This window comes from Bos grunniens, chromosome 5 (assembly GCF_055505025.1).
Source record: "Bos grunniens cultivar Pamir isolate PY7600 chromosome 5, Bosgru_T2T1.0, whole genome shotgun sequence".
NCBI lineage: Eukaryota > Metazoa > Chordata > Mammalia > Artiodactyla > Bovidae > Bos > Bos grunniens.
The window spans coordinates 20,021,355-20,035,756 of NC_141169.1; the positions used below are offsets into that span (position 1 = coordinate 20,021,355).

The following is a 14,402-nucleotide window of genomic DNA, read 5'->3' on the forward strand; positions in this document are numbered from 1 at the left end:
TGCAACAACTAAGAGTTCTCATGCCATAACTAAGACACAAATAAATATATTAATTTATTTGGCTGTGCTGGGTCTTAGTTGCGGCATGCGGAATCTAGTTCTCTGACCAGGGATCTAACCTGGGCCCCCTGCCTTGAGACCCCAGAGTCTTAGCCACTGGACCACAGAGAAACCCCAGATTGTGGTTTTTAAAATAAGTGTCAGGAAAGGCTCAGAGAAAGGTGAGATTTAATCAAAAACTGAGTGTAGGTGAGGGAATAAGTCTTTCAGGAGTCTGTGGAGAAGCATTTCCATGCAGAACAAATAACACGCAAATAATGCATGAGGTGAGGACAGAGCAGGCAAGAGGAGGAAGGTAGCAGGATCTGAGGTTAGAAAGGCAATGAGACTGATCATGTGAAACTAAGGTCTTTACAAGAACTCTACTTCTACTCTGAGTGAGATGGAAAGCCATTGTCTGATTTTGAGCAGCAGAGTTACATGTCCTTGCGCATCCTTTGTTGGTACCCCTCTGGATGTGTTGGGAATAGTTTCTAGGAGAGGAAGGTGGAAGCAAGAAGACCAGTCGTGAGGTTCTTTCAACAGTCCAGGGAAGATGTTCTGGTAGTTCAGACTGTAGTGGTGGTGACGATGGTATGGTACTAGATACATTCTTAAGATGTGACCAACAGGATTTGCTGAAGGTTTGGATGGATAGAGTGAGGGGCCAAGAGAGATCAAGGAAGACTCCAAGGTTTATGGCGCTAGTTAGAGTTGCCATTGACTGACACAGGCACATCAGTAGGAAGAACAGTTGGGAAGGTGAAGACCAGGGGTTCAGTCTTGGACACACTGTATTTGCAATGTCAAGGAGGGATGGATCTGGAGTTGGGGGTAGGATACAGGTGGGAGAAGGAGCCTAGGCCGGAGTGTTACATTTGGGAGTTTGTTAACACGTCTACGGCCGAGAGACTGAATGAAATGACCAAGAGTGCCTTTAAACAACAAAGAGGTGTCCAAATCCTGGCTTCTGGAACACTCTAGAGTTAAGTTCATGGAGATGATAATGAGCCAGCAAAGGATGCTGAGAAGGAAGAAGTGAAGGCGAAGGATAACCAGGAGCTCATGATATTCTGAGCCTTGTGAAAAGAAAAAGAAATTAAAAAAAAACCTTTTTCAAGGAGAGAGATTCATGATCGGTGTCAACTGCTGTGGATTGGTTAGGTAAAATGAGAGGAAAAGTTGTTCATTGACTACAGCAACTTGAAGGTCATGGCTGACCTTGACAGGAACAGTTTTGGTGGAGTGTGTGCATGAAAGCCTGATTGAAGTGAGTTTAAGAAAGAATGGGAGGAACCGGAACCAGTGAACGAAGACAATTCCTGTAGAGTTTGCTGCAAAGGGGAGAAGAGAAATAGATCTGTCGTTAGAAGTGGAAACGGGGCCAAGCGAAGGGTTCTGTTTATTTGTTTAGAGAGATGGGAAAAATAAGAGTTGTTTTATTGATAATAATGATCCACAAGAAGGAGAGGAAAAATTGATGGTGCAGAAAAGTGAAAAGACACTTTCTGGAGCAGTGTCTGTGCATAGGCAAGGGGGAACTGGCATCCAGTCCCGAAGCGAAGGGAAGGCAGGGCTCAGGTCAGATAGTGGCAGAAGTGGTGCGGGAGAGAGTGGAAGCTATCTTCTGGTGGCATTTATTTTCTCACTGAAATAGGAAGCAAGTGTGAAGAAGATGAACACGTATTACTTAAAGACAAGAAAATCAGGAAAAGAAAACTTAAATATGCATGAACTTTCAGTTGGCAACATCACTTCCAGGAATTTTTCTTAAGGAAATGATTAAAGAATTTTGTCAAGATGTTCTCTGGCAGGATTTTTTGTGAAAGCAAAAAGTTAGAAACAATCTAAGAGCCTCACAGTAGCAGACTGGTTCTATGTAACCAATCTATTAATCAGCACTGACTTTCAAATACATGAATTGATATGGAAAGCTATTAACTATAGCTTTCCATAGTCCCAGGTGGTGCTAGCGGTAAAGAACACACCTGCCAATGTAAGAGGATGTGAAAGATGCAAGTTCAATCCCTGGGTCTGGAAGATCCCCTGGAGGAGGGCATGGCAACCCACTCCAGTCTTCTTGCCTGGAGAATCTCATGGACAGAGGAGCCATAGGGTCCATAGGGTCGCAAAGAATCGGACACGACTATATATTTAAAAGAAAAACAAAGTTCCCATGTTTGTAAAAAATATATATTTATTTGTAGATACCTATCTATATGTATTTACATGTTTAAAATTGGCAGTCCATGACAAATGGGATCATAGATTTCTGATATTTTTTGTTGACTGTATTTTCTGATCTTTCTATAACAAGCAGAATGAGAAACTTGCAATAAGAAAGCAGCAACACAAGAACCAGCTCGGTGTATCTGTGCTGTGCGGCACCTTTAGATTTTTGGGTGACTCTCAAGAGGTCCAGGGCCTCTTTGCCCTGGGTCCTTCCACATCCTGCAGGACCCTCTTGCTTGATCCAACTCAAATGTTGCCTGTATAGTCCTGTTGTATGTCAGCAAGTCCCCTTCAATCTATGCCTGTTAGATGCTGATTGATATCCACAGAAGCAGCTCCTGCCTGCTTGCTAACACATGTATGTATGTCTGGCCTTCTCTCGGAGACTCGCTTGAATTGTGACATGCTGCCTGGTGTGGATCAAGTAAGGCCCACTGGCCTGTTAGAAGAAACTGCTGAAATTTCTCAGGAAGACCCTCATGATCATCTCTTGGTCAGATTGGTTTAGGCCATTTGTTACGTATAAAAATAATCATATTACTTGATATGTATCATGGACATTGTCTCAGTAGTATGTGAAGTGGGTATAAAGCATGTATAGAAAGTTATACTTCCACTGATCTGTTGCGTGCAATCTAAGTTTAAAAAAGCGTGCTGCCTATGGCACACCTTGAAGACAACCCTTAGCCATCCATTTTTTAGACAGATTGCTGCTCCAAGCCTGTACTGTCTAAGAATTCTGGTGCTCCTCCATCCCACGAAGGACTCTGGGTATTTTTTTGATGGCTATCTGCCTTGTTTCCGCAATGTGCCACTTACCTTTGAAAACAGCTGCTCCACACTTAAAATTTCCAGCCCTAAGTTGTCATTTCTCTGAACCATTTGCAACTTATGCACTATTAATGTTTGGACTACACTGGATAACTTTGGAGGTTAAAATTGATTCATGCAAATAGATGACTGAGTAAGCAACAGAAATATGACCTAGAATAATCTCACGGTTTGCTATTGCATAAACATGTTTTATAATCTGTTTAACAGCAAACTTGATACTTCCTGAATGTGCCAACCATAACATGCCCTTTTCTGTTTGACAAGAGAAAAAGAAAAACCAGCTTTTTCTTCTCATTCATAATCAAGGAAATTATTAAACTAAGAAAATCTGATTGCCCTTAGTAAATACACTTTCTTGTGCGCTCCTTTTCATTCTGGGTTCTTTTATTATCTTCTTGTGTGGAGCTGGGACAAAGGCACTTCTCAGAGTTGGAATGGTGGCATTTAACCCCAGGTTTATGATTTTCAATACACCTGCCTGACTCTGACCAGAGACCAAAACAAGCATCACCAATAATGGGAGAGATTGACATTATATGTCACTTGATATGAGTCACTGAGAGAAACACCCCCACTTCCATGATGTGTATGTATGTGTGTTAGTTGCTCAATAGTGTCCAACTCTGCGAACCCACAGATGGCAGCCCGCCAAGTCCTCTGTCCATGCGATTCTCCAGGCAAGAACACTGGTGTGGGTTGCCATGTCCTTCTCCAGGGGATCTTCCCAACCCAGGGATCGAACCCAAGTCTCCTGCGTGGCAGGCAGATTCTTTACCATCTGAGTCACCAGGGAAGCCCCCACTTCCATGATAGTTCTGGCAAAATGCAAATGATCATAAGGAAACACCATACAAACCCAAACTGAGGGAGATTCTACAAAACAACTGGTGGAAATCTTCAAAAACATAGCAGTCATGAAAGACAAGTCCAGATTGAAGATCAAAGAGACATCAAAAGTGAAGGTGACATATTATCCTGGATTGGAACCAGAAACAGGAGAGAAAAATGGGGGGGTGGGGGTAGTACATACTAGAATAATAAGTGAAATTTGAGTGGCATGAATGGATTACATGATGATACTGTGTAAGTGTCAACTTTGTGCTTTTGATGGCTGAATTGTGGTTATTATGTGGGAAAATGTCCTTGTCTTTTTAACAAATTCATATGGTCATATCTAGTGAAACTAGGGCATTATGTCTGCAACTTTCAATTATTTCAGGGAAATAGCTCATAAAGATAGATAGAGATAGAAACACACATAGATAACGATAAAACATAAGTATACTTACCATTCTTCTTAAAGTGAGAATGTTCACTATCATCATAAAACAAACATCTGTAGCTACAGACAGTTATTATTGCAGGCAGACTCTTTACCCTCTGAGCCACCAGGGCAGCCCTATTATTATATATAAGATATAAATAGACAGTATCCATCAATCTTTTTTATATCTATCTTACAAAAGTATGGACTTCCTTGATGGCTCAGTGGGTAAAGAATCTGCCTGCAATGCAGGAGACACAGGAGACATGGGTTCCAGCTCTGGGTCAGGAAGATCCCCTGGAGGAGGGCATGGCAGCCCACTCCAGTATTCTTGCCTGGGAGATCCCATGGACAGAGGAGGCTGGCAGACTACAGTCCACAGGGTCGAAAAGAGTCAGACACGGCTGAGCATCTGAGCACGTGCACATGTGTATATGTATATAATTTGCCTGGGACCCTGAGGGTCTGCTGAATTAGAGTACGGGTGGGGATGGAGTGCCCCTAGAAAGCCTAGAGGTAACGATGGCACACAGCCAGTGCAGCGGGTCGCCCTCTAAGCAAGTCCCCTCAGTTTCAGGAGCTCTTGGGTGGGTCTGGGAAGGAAGGCACACTTCTGCTTCTCGTCCTGGCTTCTGTCTCACATTCCAAGCCCAGTACCTACTGTCCGTCTCTCTTTGGCTACTTCCCTAGAGTACAGATGCCTGACGATGACTCAGCAAATCTTCCCAAACCGAGTTTCTCGAAAGCCTAATGTGTTCTCAGAAAACAGATGAAAACAAAAACAAATAATCCGTTTGATTCTAAGTTGAATAAGTCTACATACCCCTTCACAGAAGAGCTCCTTCCTGGACATTTATAAAATGTATTCATTTATAAATGGCTTGCAAACGGCTGCATTTTGCATAATTCAGTATTTCACACATGCTTTCGGCCATGGAATGCTTTCCCTCCCACTTAACACTGATCACATTTGTGTTTCTTCAGGTGCTTAGTCCCAAAGCCTGGTGAACAATGAAGGACACTGATGGGAAAAGTGTGAAGGTACTCGGCTCTGGGGATGGCTCACTCAGCGCCTGGCGCGGGCTGTTTCTTCTTATTCTCACAGCTCTGCCTTCTTGCCTATGTCAGCTTATATGCGAGGTGACTCCCCTCTTGAGATTTCAAGATGCTGTAAGCAACAACTGGGTCTAATATTCCTGCCTTTGCAGACAGACAAAGAACATATTGTGCTCATCCTGCTCAGATGAACCCTAACCAGTCCCCAGACCCAGGGAAATGGGATTGCCCTGTTAGCCTGGACCAGCCAGTGCTCACTCATCCATACATGGTGGTTACACCGTGGGGCGGGGGGTGGGATTGATGTTGGGGTGGGATTATCCGAATGTCCTCCACAATGTGGATCTTAAGCCAATAGAGGACTGTGGTCTTGTAACTGCTTGCTGTAGCCACACAACACTCCCCAATCACCCGCTCCTCATGCAGTTCTCGACTAGGTTAACCTGTCCTGGGGTGAGGAAGGGGCCCCCTGAAAGTTGAGGGTAGCGGGCAGAGGCAATGGCTGACCCAGTGGCTGCTCACTGAAAAACAGATAAGCACGCCAGTGAATTGAGTTGCCTTTTCCATATTTTTCCTTGCTTCCTTTTTTCACGTTCTTTCCCACGATTGGATTTTTCTTTTTCTTTAGCCCCACTGGGCAAGCCTGGTCTCTAGGAATACGGCTATGTTCAGGACACTTCTGAAAAGAGTGCTGAACACAGATTGCTTGCCAGTTCCCCTACTGGAGGCTGAATTCCAAAGGTTATTTTCTTTAAGCCTTAATCTCAACCTTTTGCCTCATAATTTTGAAGTAAAACCCTTCTCAAGACAGGTCCTTACAAAGTGCTTAGAACTGAACAATGTGTCATTGTTACACTTGCAGTAATTCCCAAACAGCATCAGTGAATTCAAATATTTGTAACTTTGCATGGGTCAGTCGGCTGCAGCCAAGGAGACTCCCATGCCGAGGTTAATGATGTAGCTTTAGTTTGATCTACTGCAAACAATGAACAGAAATCAACACAGGTTGGATTTTCCCACCTTTCCTGTGAAATAGTTAATGCCACAAATACAGTGCTTTCAGAAGATTACATCTAGCTTTGAAGACCGGCCATCACTCATTCATCACCCAAGTGATGAAGGATTTTAGGGCTTAGTTGCCTACCCTAGGAAGCCTCAGAAAGTGCCTGAGCCTGTCCCAGAGCAGGTGTCCAAAATGTATATACTCTCTCCTTCCTTCTCTTCTGTCCCCCAATCAATGCCCCAAAGGAAAAGACCCAAGAAATTACTGAAAATTAATGTAACTGGTTACTTCTACAGCTACTTTCTAGTTGCCATTCCTGAAATTATCAGCCATTCGTTATTAGATTACTGCCTAATTCATTTGATAAGTCACTAGTGATGAGGTGTGTTATCACACACACACATGCACACATACGTTTCTAAAATTGAAATATTGTTAATTGATAAAATAGGTATAAATATAGTTATTTCATAAAATGAATGCTGTATTAGTTCCTGGTGATTAGCAGGTATTAGCAAAGTGATTTAGTTATGCATCTGTATATATATATATACACATATATTCTTTCTCATATTCTTTTCCATTATGGTTTATTACAAGATGTTGAATATAATTCCCCTGTTGCTTATTTTATAAACAATGGTTTGTATCTGCTAATTCTAGACTCCTAATTTATCCCTTCCCTCTCCTTTCCCCTTTAGTAACCATAAGATGGCTTTCTATATCTGAGAGTCTGTTTCTGTTTTATAAATAAGTTCGTTTGTGTTGTATTTTAGATTATTCCACATATAAATGATATCATACGATATTTGTCTTTCTCTGACTTACTTCACTTAGTGTGATCATCTCTGGGTCCATCCATGTTGTTGCAGATGTCATTATTTCATTCTTTTTATGGCTGAGTACTACTCCATTCACATATTTTAATGTGAGAACTTCAATGCTTCAATTCAAAATAGTGATGGGAGCTGAGAAACTTAAGCCTTCTCCTCACCATCAAGTACTTGCTACTCAAGTCAACTTTAGCAATGAATTTGGTTTAAATTTTTAGGGTCCCTTTGGGCTACAAGTAACTTCTTAAAACCTGATGCTTATCAAATACCTGCCTCAGAGAAGAGTCGGAGCCAAACAATTATGAGAGTTTCTTAAGGCTCATAACTCCACAAGGCCACCTTAGATGTGTGAATCTCCTTTACGCCCAGAATGACTTCTGCATTGACCAGTTCAGCAGATGTAACACAGGATCATAGAATCTCAAGAGAGGAGCTGGGCTTGAATGTTCCATGGTCTATTATAAGCTACAATTTTCTTGCCAATTGGTAAGCTAACCTCCCTTGAGCTATCTTCTGCCCGGTAGAGTCATCGAGATTCTTACCTTCTTTATGCTGACATATATCCTTCTAAAAATCCCTGTATTACCTGAAACAAATCAAGTGAATGTCTAGTCTTTGAACCCACAATAATTTAGCTCAGAGTTCTCACGTTTTCCAAATCTTCTCTTCTCTGCAAATGTTTAACCATCTGCAAATGTTTAAACCCTCCTTCTGAAATGACTTCCAGTTGCTGCAGCTTCTCTGCCTGCCCCCCTCATCTATCCTCTCTAAAGTTCTCAGTCCTACCTCCTCACCTCCAACAACCAGCATCAAAAAGAAGCACATCAGACAGCTGCCCATTCTAAGCATGTGCTTTGTATCTCCAGCATAAACAGAAGGCTTTTATGAAACCAAACATGTACCTTCTTTTCACTCTTTTGAATGATCAGAGTAGAGATTTTTCTTCCTAATCAGTACCGTGGCTCCCAAAGATTGTTAGAACCAAGCTCATGAAGAATGAACGCAAAAGAATGATTATGGTCTTGAGGGGAACATGATGAGTCTTCTTTTGATCTCCTGACGACCCATCTTCACTGGGTAAAACAAACAAAGGTATTGACTCATTTCAATTTACTTAGCTGGTACTTGGAAAATAAGTATCTGAAAAAATATGTCAATGTTTTTATGTATATCCAGTTTTTGACTGCAAGTCCAGATGGCTCAGTGGTAAAGAATCTGCCTGCAATTGCAGGAGATGGTGGTCCAACCCCTGGGTCAGGAAGATCCCCTGGAGAAGGAAATGGAAACCCACTCCAGCATTCTTGCCTGGCGGGCCACAGTCCAAGGGGTTGCAAAAGTCGGAAGTGACTTATCAGTTAAACCACGACAATAGAAAACCTAATAACTGCATAAACCGTAGGATATTACTGAATGCTGGCATCTAAAGCTGGATGCATTAGAAAAGTCTATGCTTTTGTTTTTTTTTTCCATTCAAGGTTAGAATCTGTGACTCTGCCTCCAGAATTCTGCTTGGCATTTTCACATAACTGTGTTCAAGACAGAAAGTTCTGAAAATAATGGAGCCACCAGCAGACTTCCCCTCCCATCTCAGTCAGCATGGAGGCACCAGGCCAGTCTGAGCTATAGAGAAGCAAAGAAGTGAGTTTCTGGCAAGGGAGGTCATGACCAGGGAAAGCGTCTGCTTCATTGTGTTCAGAATATTTTAAAAAATAGAGCTTTATTTTATTCTAAAAGTTAATACATAATTATTTAGAAACTTCGTGGAAAAAAAGTTTTCCCAATGCCATGGCCCAAAGTTGTTTTTCAGTGTACTATTTTAACACTGTTCTAATCGTACTGTACAGAGTGAATTTTTTCCTTTTTTTTTTCATTTAACATGGTTATTTTAAAGCTCTATGGTTTTTGAGAAACAGGTACCATTTTGAAATAAAATATTATAGAAGCCAAAGGAAGCAAGATGGGACAGTGGAAAGAGGGCTGGCTCAGGAGTGAGGAGAACATGCTTGTGGCCGGGGCCCTGGTACTAATCCATCACTGTATTCCTGTTTCCTCGAAATAGAGAACTGTGTTTCCTTAGTTCCCGCATTTCCAAGTCTTCAAGATCATGAGAGCTGTACCTTTGAGACACCCAAGCACGCTGTCCAGTTGCTGACTCAACTCAGAAGGTCAGGACCACAGAGACAAGCAGACAGGTGAACTGGAGGTTACCACCGAAAGAACTGAATGCCTGATACATAATAACGTAAGATATCACACATAATATGTACTACATGACATTAATGTAATACCAGTCCTTCTTATTTTTCAGTGGAAGTCAGAAAGCTGCATGTTAATGTGAAATTATTCACTTTTTAAACATGGGCTGATGCTGAAGGTCTGATGCTGAAGCTGAATCTGCAGAGTCATTGGAAAAGACCTTGATGCTGGGAAAGATTGAAGCCAAAAGGAGAAGGGGGCAGCAGAGAATGAGATGGTCAGATGACATCACTGACTCAGTGGACATGAATTTAGGCAAAATCCAAGGGATAGTGAAGGTCAGGGAAACCGGGCATGCTGCAGCCCATGGGGTTGCAAAGTCAGATACGACTTAGCAACTGAACAATAACAAAACATGGGCACATAATTTGCAAAACAAAATACTTTAGAAGCCAAACAAAACATGTCTATTAAATGCAGTCTGCAACTCTGGCTAAACTAGTGGCCAACTTGAGCAACACCAGGTAAAAAGATGTACAGGTATATCATAGAGGAGTGCTAAGAACAGCTGCTTATAAGACATTTTGGCTACACCGCTACTGTGTTATTAGAATCCATCTAAAATATCGACTGTTTATATTAATGGTGAATAAATATAGTCTATGATTTTATCATCTCTAGTGTTTTACATTGATGGTAACTGATAATTACTTCCCACCGCTGTTTCCAAAACACCCCGGGGTAGGAGCTGAGCTTTGATGTGCTCTTTTGAATACATGTGTGCTCTACGGGAAACATCTGAGACAGGACCCTGCTAGGCCATGTCTCCTTTCATATGTGTGTTTCATGTTCATGATTTTTTGTGGTTCAAAATCAAGTCCTGCGTCTTTTGTCTCAATCATTCCGGGTAAGGACAAAATGAAAATGAAAAAGTCTTATGAAATGAAAAATGATGAAAGTCTTAGACAGGAGTTCCCTTGAGAAAGAACCGCCACCGCAAGTAGTTTGCTCTCTTCTCACACTGATGTTGCATCTTTAATCTCTCCTTTTCAGAGAGACAATGAATGATCAACGTCACCAGTCACCGCGGGCCTTCGCGCTCTGTGGTTTAGACTCCCACTAGCTGAGAGCAGGGCAGAAAGAGGATCTGACAACTTTGAACTTTCTATGTGATTTTTGCCTTCGCCACAGTTGTTATTAGGGTTCTAAAAAGGCAACAGCTCCCTACAAGAACGTCGAGTTTCTAAATGATTCATCTTCTCACAGACCTTGATATTTAATCCAGGTGTAGGAATAAACAGTAGCCCTTGGGTCCTCTCCTCGGGGCTTGGAAAGGCTTCAGTGAAATTCTATAGCAAAAGGCCCCCGTGCTTCCCCTGACTTTCTTTGTTCTACCAACTTTTTATCTCTGAAAAGCAGAGGGATTTCCTTTGGGGATTAAGCTGAGGAAACAATTTAAGGTAGCGATAGTGTTTCATTAGCATCATGAGATGCAAAAATATCCTGAAGTCAATTCAACAAGCAGCTCTTTGCCCTGATCTTAGAAGGTTCCCCCTGTATATCGAGCAGAGAGGATCACAATCCCTTGCCTCAGTGAGGCTTCTCATCCTCTGATCTGGCCTCACCAATATCTTGGACAAACCGTAGTGGTTTTTTGAGTAAGGCAGAGAGGTGTCTCACCTGAATGCGATACATGCCTTTTTTTTTTTACTTTTTCATTTTAAACTTTTTACCCATTTTATTTTACTAACATGAACTCATTTTGAAATATGGCTGATTGACGTTGTTGTACAGCAGAAACTGGGCCCTCCCTGGTGGCTTAGTCAGTAAAGAGTCCGTCTGTAATGCACGAGACCTGGGTTTGATCCCTGGGTCAGGAAGATCCCTTGGAGAAGAAAACGGCAACCCACTCCAGTACTCTTGCCTGGAGAATCCCATGGACAGAGGAGCCTGGTAGGCTGTACAGTCCGTGGGCTTGCAAAAGAGTCGCACACAACTTAGTGACTAAACCACCACCACACCAGAAACTAAAACAACATTGCAAAGCAAGTTTATTCCAATAAAAAAATAAAAGGAAATGGAACATTCCAAAAAAAAGATAACGTAGAATAAAATTTTAAACACACACATGAAATGAATAGGTCCTATTCTCATCCTGATGTGCCCTGGTTTTGAGTCACTGAACAGAGATAGAAGACCAAGACAGATGATTACTTTTCTTAATGACAGACCTTAGAAGCTTCTGTTCAAAGAATGACGTGCAAGTGAAGAGTTTCCTGTTCACAGAAGGCCAGTGCGTACTCTACAGATTGCTCCTCCTCACACTTCTTATTCCAAACCCGGAGTCTGCAGAAGGATGAGGATAAAACCGTAAAAGAAAAGGATTTGTGTCAAAAGCTACTAATGCTAGCCTGACATATCCATCTCCTGTCAACACAGAGCTAGATAAAAAGTACATACTTAGCTGCTATTCAAAGAGCCACTGAAAAAAACCTTGAAATAAACAGCATATATCACATTCTATTAGATTTCTCAAAATTTTACATTCTGATTGATGCCTGACATTTACTTTAAAAATGTTCAGTAGTGGTAACCTGAATGAACAGATTTTAAACTAACCATAAAATAACCGCGCTTGTATTAATTACTCTTGAAGCCCTAAAGTATTTGTTTTTATTAATTACTTTTGAAGTAAAACAAGTTTTATTCTCTTTTGGTTAATGATTAACCTCAACATTTTTCAAAGTGCCAACTATTTTTTTCACATTTCCTTATCTAACTTTGTTATATTTTCCTTTTACTTATTATGATCACTCTTTACATTTTTAGGGAGACATTTGGTTCATACTTTCATTATTTTGGCTCAGTTTAGTTCAGTCACTCAGTCGTGTCCAACTCTTTGCAACCCCATGAATCGCAGCACACCAGGCCTCCCTGTCCATACAACTCCTGGAGTTCACTCAAACTCACGTCCATGGCGTCGGTGATGCCATCCAGCCATCTCATCCTCTGTCATCCCTTTTTCCTCCTGCCCCCAATCCCTCCCAGCATCAGAGTCTTTTCCAATGAGTCAACTCTTCGCATGAGGTGGCCAAAGTACTGGAGTTTCAGCTTTAGCATCATTCCTTTGAAGGAAATCCCAGGGCTGATCTCCTTTAGAATGGACTGGTTGGATCTCCTTGCAGTCCAAGGGATTCTCAAGAGTCTTCTCCAACACCAAAGTTCAAAAGCATCAATTCTTCGGTGCTCAGCTTTCTTCACAGTCCAACTCTCACATCCATACATGACCACTGGAAAAACCATAGCCTTGACTAGACGGACCTTTTTTGGCAAAGTAATGTCTCTGCTTTTCAATATGCTATCTAGGTTGGTCATAACTTTTCTTCCAAGGAGTAAGCGTCTTTTAATTTCATGGCTGCAGTCACCATCTGCAGTGATTTTGGAGCCCCCCAAAATAAAGTCTGACACTGTTTCCACTGTTTCCCCATCTATTTCCCATGAAGTGATGGGACCAGATGCTGTGATCTTAGTTTTCTGAATGTTGAGCTTTAAGCCAACTTTTTCACTCTCCTTTTTCACTTTCATCAAGAGGCTTTTGAGTTCCTCTTCACTTTCTGCCATAAGGGTGGTTTCATCTGCATATCTGAGGTTATTGATATTTCTCCCGGTAATCTTGATCCAAGCTTGTGCTTCTTCCAGCCCAGTGTTTCTCATGATGTACTCTGCATAGAAGTTGAATAAGCAGGGTGACAATATACAGCCTTGATGTACTCCTTTTCCTATTTGGAACCAGTCTGTTGTTCCATGTCCAGTTCTAACTGTTGCTTCCTGACCTGCATATAGGTTTCTCAAGAGGCAGGTCAGGTGGTCTGGTATTCCCAGCTCTTTAAGAATTTTCCACAATTTATTGTGATCCACACAGTCAAAGGCTTTGGCATAGTCAATAAAGCAGAAATAGATGTTTTTCTGGAACTCTCTTGCTTTTTCCATGATCCAGCGGATGTTGGCAATTTATCTCTGGTTCCTCTGCCTTTTCTAAAACCAGCGTGAACATCTGGAAGGTTTTATCTCATCTAATTTGACATATCGCATATCTACTTGCATTTAAAAATACTCTTCACTACATTTGGGAGTTTGCTGTCTGGCCTGAATGTTATTCAGTTAAGTTTTCTTTTTCATATTTTCTGATTAGTAAATCTGATTTTATGATTTACTCTCTGGATATATGGAATACAGAGTTGTGACTTACTTTTGTGTTACAGTATGTGGTCAATATTTGTATAAAATATACTTGGGCAAAAAAACAAACTTGGTTATATTTCAATATAATTTTCACACATATGTTAAATCTGCTGTATTAATTTTGTATCACTCTGTGTCATGTGGATTAACTAAATTCTACTTATGAACTGTTGATATTCCTTATTACATTATGTATTGTATTTCTGCCAATTTTTTCTATTCATGTACTTTATAAACTTAGAAGTTTAAGGTGACTGAGTTATTTTTCCTACAGCTTTGGGTTGTGAAATCTACCTTATTATGAGAAGAATTTCAAATCAGAGGCTTTATTTTTAATATTAATAGAAACATGCTTGAGATTTGGTCCAAAAGAAACTGCAGCTGATGGACTTTGCAAACAAAAAGTAGTTATACACACCCTTCCCACCCCCATTAACCTGTGCCTCTTGGCAAGCCATTGACCTATTTTCCTAGTAAGGCCAGGCTACCATTGTGTTATCTGGCTGAGTCACAGTTGGGGCTTATAAAGGACAACCTGGCAATTACACTGTGTTCCTAGATTCAATGTACATCCATAAATCCTCTGGTGCATGAAGTCTAAGATCTTGTGACTTGCTAAGGTAGCATACTGTATAAGCCATCAGGGAAAATGAAGCATATAGTGCATTGATGTAATTCTACTTATCTACTACAGACCTGTTTT

The 14,402-nt window shown here is 41.2% G+C and overlaps 1 protein-coding gene across 2 annotated transcripts in view; it reads left to right on the top strand.

Annotated features, from left to right (window-relative positions):
* Window positions 1–13,953, top strand: part of LOC147371375 (uncharacterized) — a 63,624-nt gene extending 49,671 nt beyond the window's left edge. Inside the window, exons 5-6 of one of the 2 annotated variants that reach the window (XR_015164804.1) lie at window positions 5,354–9,503; window positions 9,636–13,953. The gene's annotated coding sequence lies outside the window, so the exon portion shown is untranslated. Of the gene's footprint in view, window positions 1–5,353 lie in introns of both variants that reach the window. The other variant, XM_086403783.1, reaches the window with a different exon arrangement.
* Window positions 13,954–14,402: the final 449 nt, after the last annotated feature.